The following is a 12977-nucleotide window of genomic DNA, read 5'->3' as shown; positions in this document are numbered from 1 at the left end:
CAACTATTAAGCATCTAGAAATTAAGATCATTACAAAGTGGAAGCTTCTAGTGTAGTTAGGCATTGATCTAGCTGCTGACTATGCAGTCTGGGAGAGTCAGAGAGGAGAATTTCAGGCCCAAAGGCAGGCAGGAGTATTCCCTTCTTTCCCTCTATGGGAGAGAAGCTCTTCTTCATCTGCTCCGCTTCATCTTCTCGTTGCACATGCACCATGCAGTGTCAGCAATAATTTGCAAGAACTTGAATTTTCTCTCTTCATTGTTCTTCTGTCTCGCCACCATCTTTCACCCACTGCCAGCAACCTTCTTGGGTACTGGAGGAGGGCGTGGAGTTTGCAGCACAATCCTCAGTTGCAATGGTGACCTCTGACCCCTGGGATTTGGCTTTACAGCCGCTGCTGCAGATGAGTGTTCCAGGCCCTCTGCCGTCCTTCCCTGCCTGCTCTGTTGTTCTGCCAGGCTGGGCCAGAGCAGGGCAGATGCAAGAAGAGGGCAAGAGCTAGCCAAGTGGTGGGCCTGACGTGGACGGGCTAATCCAGATCACGGTGCCTCATCATCTGTCATGATGGATCTATTTCTCTGTGCCTGGTTGTTTTTTTGTTGTTTTGTGGTTTGGATTTTCGTTTTTTTTTTTTCAGCTAGTAAAACAACAGGCAATAACGTGTCCCAGCAGTGTTAAATGCTGGCTTTAAAAAAAGGAAATATCACAGCACTGAAGTCTGCTGTAGAGGACAATGCTGCAGAAGTGTTACATCTTATTTTATTATAAAACCTGTGTTTGACAGAGGGTTCCATCCTGTACTCCACTTGTTCAGGTGTTTCTGGGCCTGTTGCATGCAAAGATCAAAAAGCCTGATGGTGGCCTTGGGAAGCAGAGGTAACACCATGGCTCTTTGCTCTGACATGCTGACTGGAGGAGCTGGCACCGTGGCACTGCCTGTTTGCTGTCCGTGGGTGGGAGCACAGCGCAGGATTAATTTGGGGTTGATTGTGCTGGCAGATCTGTCAGCAGAGCTATGCTGTAACTGTTGATCCTTCACTGTGAGGTGCGCTAACCCAGATCACATATTTGAAAATATTAAGAAGGCTTGTGCTGTTAGAGAGAGATATTCGCAAGCAGAAGAGTTCTGTATACGTGCAGCGTTGACGCTGGAGACTCCCTTCAAGGAATGCCGGAATACCATAGTGTGCCAGCTTTGATATCTTGGCATCTGACTGGGAAATGTAAATACTGTCTTAATCCATCATTCCCACATGCTGACATGTATCTGAGGGGAACTTGTGTGAATGCTGTTGTTATTCCCGTATAATTCTAGCTCCTCCTTTTCTAACCCAGCACCACCCAACCATGCATCCAGCTGAGTGCAGTGTCTTCAAGGCCTTTTAGGTCAGATCTTCTGGATTTGTTTTTCTTGTGAGGAGGCAAAAAGGCATCAGCATGTGTGTGCAGCAGAGCAGTAAGCCTTGTTTTTGGACAGGGTGGTGTTTTTATCAGGCTTTTCTTTTTCTACTCTACCCCCAACACACTCTTCTGCAGGTCTTTAGATGCCTCACAAATTCCTATAAATAATATGATCAATTAAAACTGAAATGAACACAAAAAGTTTTTTCATGCTTCCCAGGAAAATAAAAAGTGGATGATAAAAATAATCCTTTTTAACAGATGAGAGATGGTCAAGTTGGGGCTCCTTTCTGAAGTTCTAGTGTGCTTTATGTATCTTCTAATAACCACGCTTTTGTCTTTTATAATTAAACTTTTATACAAATAATAATAAAAAGTACGTATGAAGGAAGCCAGCAGGTCTAAGTATTTCAGCTGTGCTGCTATCCCCACTGAAAGACCCAACCTCATTGTCAGTTTTGGGCACCTCAGCAAGTACCAGCAGAGCAGTCAGTCCTGGTTGAAGCTCTGCATCTCTCTCAGGGTCTCAGCCTGGTCGGCAGGAGAGAGGGGGAGGGAAGCAGTCATATTTGCAAGACAGCAAAGCAGAGCTTATTTTCTAAGCAATTCCACTGTTTGTTATGAATATGTCTTTAAACCCCTCACAATAATCTTCCCTTCCAAAACACCTTTTGTTTTAAAACCCACTAAACCTGACACTCAGATTCGAGTTATTGGCTCAAAATAACAGGGAAAACGTGAGCAGCAAACTCCAGCCCAGCACTCGTGTTGACTGCCGTTGGAGAAAGGGTAAATTATGCCTAACAGCTTCCCGACCTTTTCTCTGTTTTTAGAAACATGAAAAATTTCATCAGCACTTTCTTTTGGGCTATTGCAAATAATAGAAAGTTGTGTGAAAATTAGAACATAATGAAGACAAATCTTAGAGTGGTGTCTGCTGCAGGGCTCGAGGGCATTTGCAGAATTGCCTCCTGCTTAGAGAGCAGCTGGGAAATCCAAGTCCTTTCCCAACATGTCAAAACTCACTTTTTCAAAAGATGCAGTAGCTGTGCCAAAGCACCTTGCCTATTTGTAAGCAAATGCGTATGCTTGGGACTGTTTCTGCCTGGGCCAGCATTCTCCCATGCAGCTGGCTGTGTTACATCAGTTTGATGAATTACTATATACTTTTTAATTTTTCTGCAGGTGGGTCCCTGCGATTTCTTGCCTGCACAAGATTAAACAGGCTGCTACATTAGCTACCCTGCTATAAGACTTTAATTGTCTGGAATGAGTCTGTGTGTGCAATGACTGGTTCTTCAAGGGTCTGGGGATTTGGGATTATTGTCAGACTTCTTATACTGGGATAGCAGAGAAAGGTGTGTGAATAGCGTCCATGCTGGATGGTACCTTATGATAACAAGGATGCCACCCTATGCCAATTATTCAGGTTCTTTGCAGGAGTTGACTGTTGTTTGGATTTGGATTTTGGGGTGGTTTTCCTGCTGTTAAAACATATTATTTGAGTGAGGTGTCTGCCAAGAAAATGCCTAGAGAAGGGAATGGATCAACCGTAGGTGGACCCACTTGATGCATCAGAGAAAGGTGGATGGCATCAGAACACCGCTATGACCGATGAGGCTTATCTCTTCTCAGGTTTCCAAGCCTGAGGACGTGTGTGTTTTCAAGCACCTGCACTGTGGCATAGCCATACTACAATTTATTTGTCTTTTCTCTGTGACAGAACCGTGTGTGGCTGAATAATGCACAGCCAAGGGCCGTGGGGTGGAAGCAGCTGAATACTCCTTACAGGTGCACAGTGCCTAGACAGAGACTTTAGTCCAAACATATCCTCACTAAACATACTTTCTGCATCCTCTGGAGTGTCTGGATGCTGTTATATTAGTGGGCTCTGCTGGAAGCAGTGAGGATAGAAGTATTGCCTTTTTTTTTCCTTCTAGCCCACGGTGCAGCACCCATGTCTGTGGTGGCTGTTGCAGTAGTTTGTATGTGTATTACTCCTTTGGCCAGATTCTGATCCTACTCATGTAGCTATAAAGCTGCTGAGTTGTTTCATTCGTGTAACAGAGAGTTCAGTCTCTTCAGGTGCTTTGGTTTTTCTGTTTTAGGTCTGGGGTTTTTTTTACATTAACTGCTCTCCTTGCTGAGAGGGGAGAGCTCTGTGGGAACTGATCCAGCAAACTTTTAAAATAGCCTTTAGTGTATGTCTTTTTACTCTTGCTCAAGCTTTTAAATATCTGAATTGTGTCTCTGAATTCTCATTTGAGTGCCGATGAAACCTGCCAGCCAAGCCTGAATCTCGCAGGAGGTGCGGCTTCTCAGGGCTCTAGGCACAGACACCTGGTACACCTGGGTCTCCTACTAGTTTCAGTGCTGTCACAACTTTACCCCTCATGCCTGTTTCTCTGGTACCTCCTGTTTTTCCCAAGGTTATCGTCTATAAATAGAATCTGCTCCAGCTTTTCACTGCCCCACACCCTTTTGAAGAGAATGATTACCAATGCGATGGTTTTAATAGTGCTGAAAGGAGGAGGGTGGTCCATTCTGCTGCACTATTTGAGGCTTTTTTTCTGACAGGAAATGAATGCACAAATTGCTTAGCAATTTCCTTACATGCCAAATGTAAAGTGAGTAGCTTTTGAAATACTTGAGTATTGAAACATTTGATAAACCATGGCTTGTCTGAAGAATGAAACTGTAGCAGTTTTGGCAGCCCCAGAATTCCATGCAGAGGTCTTGATCTGAGTGTGAAATCCAGTGATTTCCTTAGTTGTTAGGCTGGTGAAGGTAACCATGGTATCTAGTGTTTGCTTGCCCAGAAAGCAAAACCCTGCTCAACCCAGGCTCACAGAGATGCTTTGGGTGATGCAGCAATCTGTCAGCACATGATACAGCAGCCAGAAGACACAAACATTTAAAAGCATTTATAAACCAGAGAAACTGCTCTAAAATTAAAAAAAAAACTTGGTGGAAGATGTAAGGGTTTGACGTGATGATGCTGACTTTACTGTCCTTTAAACTGTGCCTGCAGCAGCTCAGAGCTTAACGTTGTATAAACCAAGAGAAAAGAGAGAGGACGTGTCTCTATAGGCTACACGATGCAGCTGGTGAGCGACTGCTCAGATAGCAGGGAGCCTATCTGCACCTACAGACAAAACAAACTGCTGTGTAAAGGAACCCTTGTTGGCACACTGACATGCGCTGGCAAATCAGACTGTATGTGGTGGAAGGAGAAGAATCTACAACAGCTCTTTAAAATCACCCTTGTCATGATCACCTCATGATAAAACATTAATTTCTCCAGTGTAAATAAAAGCATAGCACATTTCCCAAATAATCTCCTAATGCAAAAACAGATTGTTGTGGAGGAGTAAACCAAGGCACAACAACCCGTCAGCCTACAGCATCCCTGCGCGGAGCTCGGAGTGAAAGGGGAACGGCAGTACTGCTTCAGATTTTACAGCCAGCCATTGCTCAACTTTGACAATTATTTATTGCCACTAATATTGTGCTTTGTAAAATGCTTTATGAAGAAAGACATGTTTCCTATTTTAAAGATCTTATAATCTTGCGGGCCGATAAGGGGTACAGATTATCCCCTTGGATGTTCATTAATAGCATTAGCGCTAAGAGTTTTATTAGTGCTGGGTCCTTTCAAGCCTGTGGCTCTTTTTTTTTCTTAACAATGCTTTCCAACGATTTCGACACCTTGCTCCTCCAGGCTGGAGCATTGTGGGCACCCTTTTTTTCTGCTTGTTGTGAAAGAGCAGAATGAAAGCAGAGCCCTCATGCAGTGGCTGTTGCTCTGCCTGGTGTTAACCCACCACCTTCGCTTGCCTCTCTCCCCGATACTACAAATCTAGAGTTGGGGTGATGGCAGCAGAGAGCAAGCTTGGGAGGTGTTGTGTGTGTGTGTGTGTGTGTGTGTGTGTTTTAAATAAACAAACAATGGAGCAGCAACTCCAACAAATTGTGCATAGTGCTAATTTGTTACAGTGCTGTCTTGCCTTCTGGCAGTGTTGATTTAGGAGAAGCAGAACAGCCTGGAAGGGATGCAGGGAGCCGCTTGTTCTTTTCCTCTGGGGTGTGTGTATAGTTCAGTATAAAATACTTCTGGGGGTCCTGTCCTGAGGAGCTTTCAGATTACAGGGTAAAGCATGTGCACAGGCTGCCAATCCCCTTGTCCAAACCAAATCCTGGGCAAAAGTACCTTTCCCTGTGCCTTGCTGTTTCCCTTCCTTTTTTTCTTTTTTCTTTTTTTCTTTTTTTTTTTTTAAATGGAAAGATGTTTAAAGTCTTGACTCATGGCAAGGGCCTATAATTTGTGTGCCTTGAGGATTGCCAGAAAATCCCTGACCTTGACAGGAATAGTGTGTGGGGAAGGAAAGGAGGAATATCCTGTGCTTTGGATTGTAGCAAAGTTTTCAACACTCCATGACCTTGCTGGGCTGCCTTTCAGAAGGTGCCTGGGGCTGTAATCCCCAGCACTGAGAAACTGACAGAGAAGGCTGGCCAGATGGGCAGGAGACATCTGCAGCCCTGCTGCAGGACAAAGTTGGCAGGACGGGAAGTGTGCTGGGAAGAGGTGGATTTTGGAAGCATATGTAGAGTGACCTCCTTGCAGCCCATGAGCTGAGTGTAAAGAAAGCCTGAAGTGTCAAGTGAAGAAAATATGAGAATAACAAAGTCAAGATGAGACATGGGTGAGGAGAGGCAGCCAAGGAAATGAAGAATCTTGAAAATGAGCAACCCCTGCTTTCCCCTTAGGTTATCTTCAGCTTGGATAGATTCAGATGCAACAGAGACTGTTTGCAAAACTTTGAGTCTGTCAGGCCTTCTGCTTTTACGAGTAATAGTGGCTTTCTGTCATCTCATTTGCCGGGCTCAGAGGTGCAGAAACACTTTTTGGTGGTTGCAAAGAACTAAACTGATGAGGGTTCAGGGTGATCAGTTCAGCATCCAATTTGGTGGGATGTTTGGCATGTCGATCAACCTTGATACTGCCAGGACCAACCCTTAAACAGTGGTTTGCTTGAAAGACTTCACCGAAGTGAAGCTTAGAGAGAAAGATTTGTCTGGGAAGTACAGGGCTGAGTACATGGTCAGTTCATGGAGGGATAAAAAGAACAAAATAGTGCATAAAGGTGCTGTGTTTAAGGCATTGTTTATTTATATTAAGGAGAACTGTTGCCACTGTGTGATAAGGGAATGAGTTTTGGTGCTGTAGAAGAAAATGAGACAGCAAAGGTTGTTTCTATGCTTGCTGGTATCTGGCACGTGGTGAGAGAGAGGATTTTTGGTCCAAGGCTGTTACTACCCTTGTCCTTCCTGCACCCCTCAACATGCAGTGGGGGTTAACTATTGCAACAAGTCCATGACATGAGCAGCATTCGGTATGCAGATGCTCCTGTGCAGACTGCTTCTCTCTGCAGAAAATCTTGCTGAGTCCACACAAGAAATAAAAATAAGCAGGCCAACTGGGAGGCCTTGTTTGTCCTAACAAACCCTGTAACTGAGGGGTCTGAGTCACAGACACTAGTGGATTTACCACTCCTAGCTGTCTGCCTCATCCCTGTCCTGGGCATCCCTCCCCAGTAGCAGAGACAGCTGAAAAGGCCACACGTTTACTCCCGTATTGTTGCGTTTCACAACCCAGTATCAGCTTGTACCTGTGGGGACTTGGAGCTCTAAAGCAGGGCTGTGCCTGGGAGGATGCTGTAAGCAGTCTTGGTTGGAAAAGGGTCAAGACGTTCCTTCCTCTCCACAAGCTGTGCACTCTGGCCCTCAGAGCAATGTTCAGTGTGAAGCTGCCACCCCCTGCACCCCTGCTGCCTGAAGGACTGGGCCCAAGCTTTGGGGACCAGAAGCATCTTCTCACTCCCTGTAATTCATAGGGCTGTTGATTGTGCCTAGCACTCTCTGGGATTAGCTGGGAGTTAGCAACAATCCTTTAGTCAGGTCCTAAATTCTTGCATTGTAAAGGGAGACTTCTGTACATCAAGGCGCAAAGGTAGCTGAGAAACAGGGATTTTGCATACTAAAGGAGCCGTAACTGGTGGATGGGTAGAGGGTGTCCTTCCTCTGCTGTGGGCTGAGCTAGTCGACTGAATAGGTGGGTATTCTAGTGCAATAAGGAGTCGTTAGATTAGCATGGGACATCAGAGCTACCTTTACTACTTGCTGTGCAGTTGGAGCTGAGCTCACTCAGCTGTTCCAGGGCTGCAGAAGAGCCCAACGTCCATTGCTACTCACTAGTTTCTGAGGCTTTGTTTGGTTTGTGCCACTGCTGTGGTCCCGAGATCAACTGTGCTCTGCAGATAATGCAGGAATTTTTAGTGCCTGGTTCTGCTTGACAAGATCTGTGATGTCCATGCTTCTCCTCTTCTCCTCCTACTACACGGTTTGGGCAGTCTTAGGCTCCTTCATGTCAGCAGTGAAGATAAGTGTATAATGTGCAAGGGCTCTGTTTAGGAATTGGCAAGAAGCTTCATTTCTGACTGCAGTGTGATGTTCTAACAGTAGGAAACAGCTTTGTTTTAAGCAGTTCTCTGCTAATCTCTGCCCTAGAGGAGAAGTACAGCTATGAAGAAGAGATTCTTGCTTCACAGTAGCAAGAAACAAATTGCTGTAATCTGGGTGTAAATATTCATTTGAGCTGCTGTCCAACAAATACTTCTATGCAGCATTCAGCCTTTCTTAAGTTGAGTGTTGATGGTATTGCTGAGTGCTTTGCAGATTCCTGAAGCTGGCAGAGGCAGCCAGGAGGATGTTGTCGTATGCTGTGATCCCTTGGAGTGGAGGAGCTCCAAATCCCTGGGGCTTTGGCCGCTTGTGCTTGTAGTCCCATGCTTGGGCTTGGGCTGTTCCTGCTGGCAGTAGTCCCTTCAGACTCATTCAGCAAAAGCTCTTGGCTCAGCATAGTCCAGGTCAGAAGCAAACACTTCACTACTTCATTGTATTGACAAGATTTAAAGGTCTTTAGCCTATAGCAGTCAAAACAGGGCAATCTGAATACAAAAGACCTATTAGTTCAGTGTGAAAGGGATTCAGTTACAGAATTATGGGGATAAGAATGTAGATGGGAATGAGCCCAGCAGATGTCCAGGAAGAAGGAAGAATTATCTCCTGGCATCCGGTGCCCTTTTCACGAAGACTTTCTATTTCTGTCCTCCTTTAAGTTCTCTTTCATCCAACTAGATTAATTATTGTAAGTTGTTTTCACTTGGCCTTTAGTCTTTTAAGGTTGAAATGACAATCAGTATTCTAACTTTTCAAGGTAAGATTTCTACCTCCAAGCAGAACTGCTGGAGATGTGCAGCCATCAGTGTGACAAGAGCTATACAGCAGCTTCACATATAAAACTATTTTAAATCCCTGTGAGTCTCCAGGCTTGTTCCTGTTCTGGTTATTTGTTGGCTTTGGGTTTTTTTCCCCTGGGCCAGCATCACCACTTGCAGAGAGGGACCTGTGCTTAGCATCTCCCCTTAGACTGTCCTTGTGGATCGCAGGAACTCTGGGGGAAGGAAGATGTGCAGTGCAGAGGATACTGTAGGCTTGACAAGCTGGGTGTTTCTGTGGGGTGTGCTTTTTCCCTGACATGGAAAAGATGTTGTTTTTTCCTTTGGGCAGGGAAGGGTGGTATTGTAGAACTTAAGTTCCATGCCTCTTGTACCAGCTGCAGATCACCATGGATCAACTTTATCTCCAGTCTCCAAGAACATAGATTAAATTATCAGTGAAGCATCATTATAAGTAGGAGAATATATACAGCATTTTCTTTTTCTGTCTTGCACCGCAGGTGTAAGAAAAAACAAAGGACCCAGCCTGGGTCAATGCTGTAACATCTCTAGACGAGCAGGATTTCAAAGGCTTGAGAAGGGGGACAGGGAAATGAGGACAACACAGAAAATCTGCATTTAAGTGTTCCTTCCATTGCCTGCTTTGTGTCGGGCACGAGACCATGAAGTTCCGGCACCAGACTTTTTGTCATAGAGGCATTTCTAAATGGTGTTGTTTACTTGCTGAATTTCCAGGCAGAACTAAGCTTGTGCAGATCCCCGGATCTGCTGTTCTTGGATATATATGGACCTGTCCCTCTGAAGCTCAGTGCACTCGGGAGTCCTGAATGGAGGTGGCCAGAGTCACCAAGGCCGCCTGCTCTGTTTCCGTCGCAGTTCAGCAGCCCTGGGGAGATGGGTGGAGGGGAGGTTGTTCTGGTAGTTACATATTTAAGGCAGGTGGCCATTTTAAAATGTACGTTTCAATTTTGATTGCAGTTTTTTAATTGCATTTAACAGCGTCCCTGCTGGTTCTCCATTCTGCATCCGTGCAGCCACGTTCTATTGATGGCCTGTTGTGATTTCAATGGAACATCATGGGATGTACCTGGCACGTCGGGCAGCACTGGATGGAGGTGCCTTTAGCCCAATGTACCTGGCATGGTAAGCGGCAACCAAGTGGTTAATCTGCATTCTACTGCTTGTAGTCTCAGCTTGTACAGCAAGGTGTTCCTGCTTCGCTGCAGCCTTGCACTGACTCACTTTGCTCTCCTGGTGTTAGTACTTTAATGCACACAGGGCCCCTACTCTTCTGGAGATTCCCCTTCCCTGGGCACTTTGCCATGCAGTAGGTGAGGGCCCAGCCATGTCGGGCTCTCCTTGTTATTGTAGAACAGGAAAGAGAAGGGACTGGGAAATCATCCAACTCTCTTCTCTCCTTTTTTGGGCCAGGAGCTGGTAGTAGTTGAGCATGCATTGCCCATGTACCTAATGTCCAAATGTTGCCACAGAGAGGTACCAAACAGGGGCTGGTGTCCATAAGCAAAGCTATTCTGCTTCTACGGGAGTCCTGTGAAAGCTGCTTCAGGGAGCAGGGAGGGCAGTTCTACCTGGCACTAATTGGAATGTAACAAACGAAAGGAGGGCCACTTTTAAGTTTCCTGTGGTATCCTCTGCAAAATGACCTTCCATATTCTCCTTCTCCTTTCCATGTCCACACCTGCAACATCAGCTGCACATCCTGCTCTGTCCTGCATGTCGCTTCCTCTGCAGATCTCTCCCCCAGTAACCTGACACGGTAGTCAAGGATGCTGCTTCTGTTTTCTGCTTATATCTCCTCAATGAGCTTTTGTCTCACTGCCAGGGATGAAAATGCATGTTCTTGCCTCTGCTTCCGAGTTCTGCTGTTGGCCTGCTCACAGGGGCTGCGGATAGGCAACTATTTGGGCTTACACAGTTCCTGCATTCCTCCTTATGCCTTGCTGCTCTGGAATGTGAATACCTTTAGGAGGCATGGGCTAATGACCTGCCAACTGCAGCTGCTGGGGTGTGGTTAGTGGCCATGAAGCCCGTTTCCCCAATACCTTGGGAGTCTTGGAAATAGGTTTTGCTGGGATATGGAAAGAGGAAGATCAGATGAGGCAATAAGCAACAGGAAAGCTCTCTTCCCAGTCTTCAAATACGCTAAAAAAGTTAGTTCATCTGAAACTGGAGGATGCACAAGTCATCTGTTTCAGTTTCACCCACATCCAGCAGCAGCCGGACACAGCATTTTTAATATCAGAAGTGAATTGGTGGGAGAGAGCATTGTGGGATACGATTGATGTAATTCTGTCATGTTCTTCTCCCTGCTCGCTGCTGCTGTGTCTGTTCAGTGTGGCACAACTGCTTGGGAAGGGGGAGAAATACGTAAGCAGGCCAGGATCTTTTCCTAGGCGTATGTTAACATGCACAGCAGGCTAACGCTTTAACAGCATCTAATTTGATACATCATATCTAATCTGTTTGTTGGTTTTTATCTGCAGTACTGTTAGTTCACTGTGCAGGTGCTCGGTGTCTAGCCTTCTCATCCATCCACAAATCCTCTACGTGAAATGAGTGATTCCTTAGATCTGTTTTTGATTGATTCTTTGCTTCACTGGTGTTGCTTCTTAAAAGGTAAACAATATTCATACACTGCAATCTGTAACTCAGAGATGAAATCAAATAGCATCTCCTGCCAGAGGTTGCTAAGATGACCCATGTAGCATTCATTCAGCAATTACTTTTAGGAAGAGATTTAGTGATCTTAAAAAGACTCAAATCTGTAGTGAATATGTAGATTTTGTACTATTGAAAAGGATGAAGGGATTCCTCTTCTCCTGTACTTCGGCAATCTAATTTTCTGTGACATCCAGAGTCTTTGTGGAAACTGACAGAAATTTTTTTCCTGCTTGGTAGCCAGAGCAGCCTAGCTCCTGGAGCAGCCTGTGTTCTGCACAACCTTCCAAGGGATCACAGGGTGCCCCAGGCTGGGCACAGCAGCTCACAGCTCACCAGCTCCTAGGGCAATGTTGATCTTGAAGACGTTATCGGCTCTTAGCTTGCAAAGCTTTCTTTGATGTGTGGCATCTGCTTGCAGCATTACTGTATTCTGTGGCTCGTGCCCTGTATTTTTCATGTCTTTGCATGTGCTCTGTCTTGGTGTCATGGATACTGTGGAGGTAGTGGAGAGCCTCAGTCTTGCTTCCTTCCCTCCTCGCACAAGAACATTTCAGCAGGTTCGCTGCTCTGAAAATGATGTGTCAACCATCTCTAATGCTATTTGACTTAAGTCACCTTTAATTCTGTTCTAAATGCAAAGGAATGAAATTTTGCACACCAAATTCAAGACTGTGGCCTCAGTGAGACATGCAGATAGTCTTGAGGTCTGGGGTTTGGGTTTTTCACCAGAGATGCATCTAAGCCTTTCCTGAGCCAAAGCTCCTCTGAACTGGGCGTAGGCTTTTTCTATCTTTTTGCAGAAAACAGAAAAGGAAGTGTTCTTAAAAATGATCCTGAAATACAAGAAATACAAACCACTGCAATTTTTCACAGCTTTTGGGGGCTTTTGTTGTCGTTATTGGTGGTGGTGATGTTATCCAAGCATTCAGGGTTTGTTAAGACCAGTTTCTGCAAACTGATGGATGGCAAGGCTTCTGTAAGGCTGCACGGACCATTTATTTGGGAAGAGCTGCTAACTTTTATACAGGACTTAACCTCCTAGTTGTCTTTGGTCCCATGTTTTCAGCTAGAAGTGAGATTTTTAGGAATGCCATAGATTAAGGAATAATGCCTGCTTCTCTTTTGCTTACAAGTTTTCCACCACGCTCCTCTTTCCCCACCTCTGAAATGCATTGATGCTAAAGAAGGGTTTGTAACTGGTCAGCTCTGGAGAACATCTGGAATGGATTTGGTTTTGTTTGGGACGGCACAAGATACACAAGCCCCATGGATGCTCTAAAGCTTTTGCCAAGAAAGGTTCCTCACTCAGAGGTGTGTTCTCTGCTCCATGCGGCTATCCTGTTCAAAGCCCTCAGTGGGCAATTCTGGCAAAATTTTAAATGTGGGGCTCTAAACTTGGCTGGAGGTTTTGCTGCCTTGTTCCATTACATTTTGTTGGGGTTGCTAAATCCATGTTAGACTTGAGCTCGCAAATTCAAGTTCAATAGGCAGTGTTATAGTGCTTAAACCCGACCGCTGCTTTTAAAGTCTACGAAAGGAAATAAACAGCCTCACGCTTACGTCCTACTGAACATGAACACTTCTGTAAAATTTGAT

General features: G+C 45.2%; 1 protein-coding gene across 1 annotated transcript in view; it reads left to right on the top strand.

The window, feature by feature from the left end:
* Nucleotides 1–12977, top strand: part of HIC2 (HIC ZBTB transcriptional repressor 2) — a 78964-nt gene that overhangs the window by 53938 nt on the left and 12049 nt on the right. The window contains exon 2 of the mRNA XM_054082498.1: nucleotides 9699–9842. The gene's annotated coding sequence lies outside the window, so the exon portion shown is untranslated. The remainder of the gene's footprint in view (nucleotides 1–9698; nucleotides 9843–12977) is intronic.

Source organism: Cuculus canorus, chromosome 17 (assembly GCF_017976375.1).
Source record: "Cuculus canorus isolate bCucCan1 chromosome 17, bCucCan1.pri, whole genome shotgun sequence".
Taxonomy (NCBI): Eukaryota; Metazoa; Chordata; class Aves; order Cuculiformes; family Cuculidae; genus Cuculus; species Cuculus canorus.
This window is presented reverse-complemented; position numbering and strand designations above follow the sequence as displayed.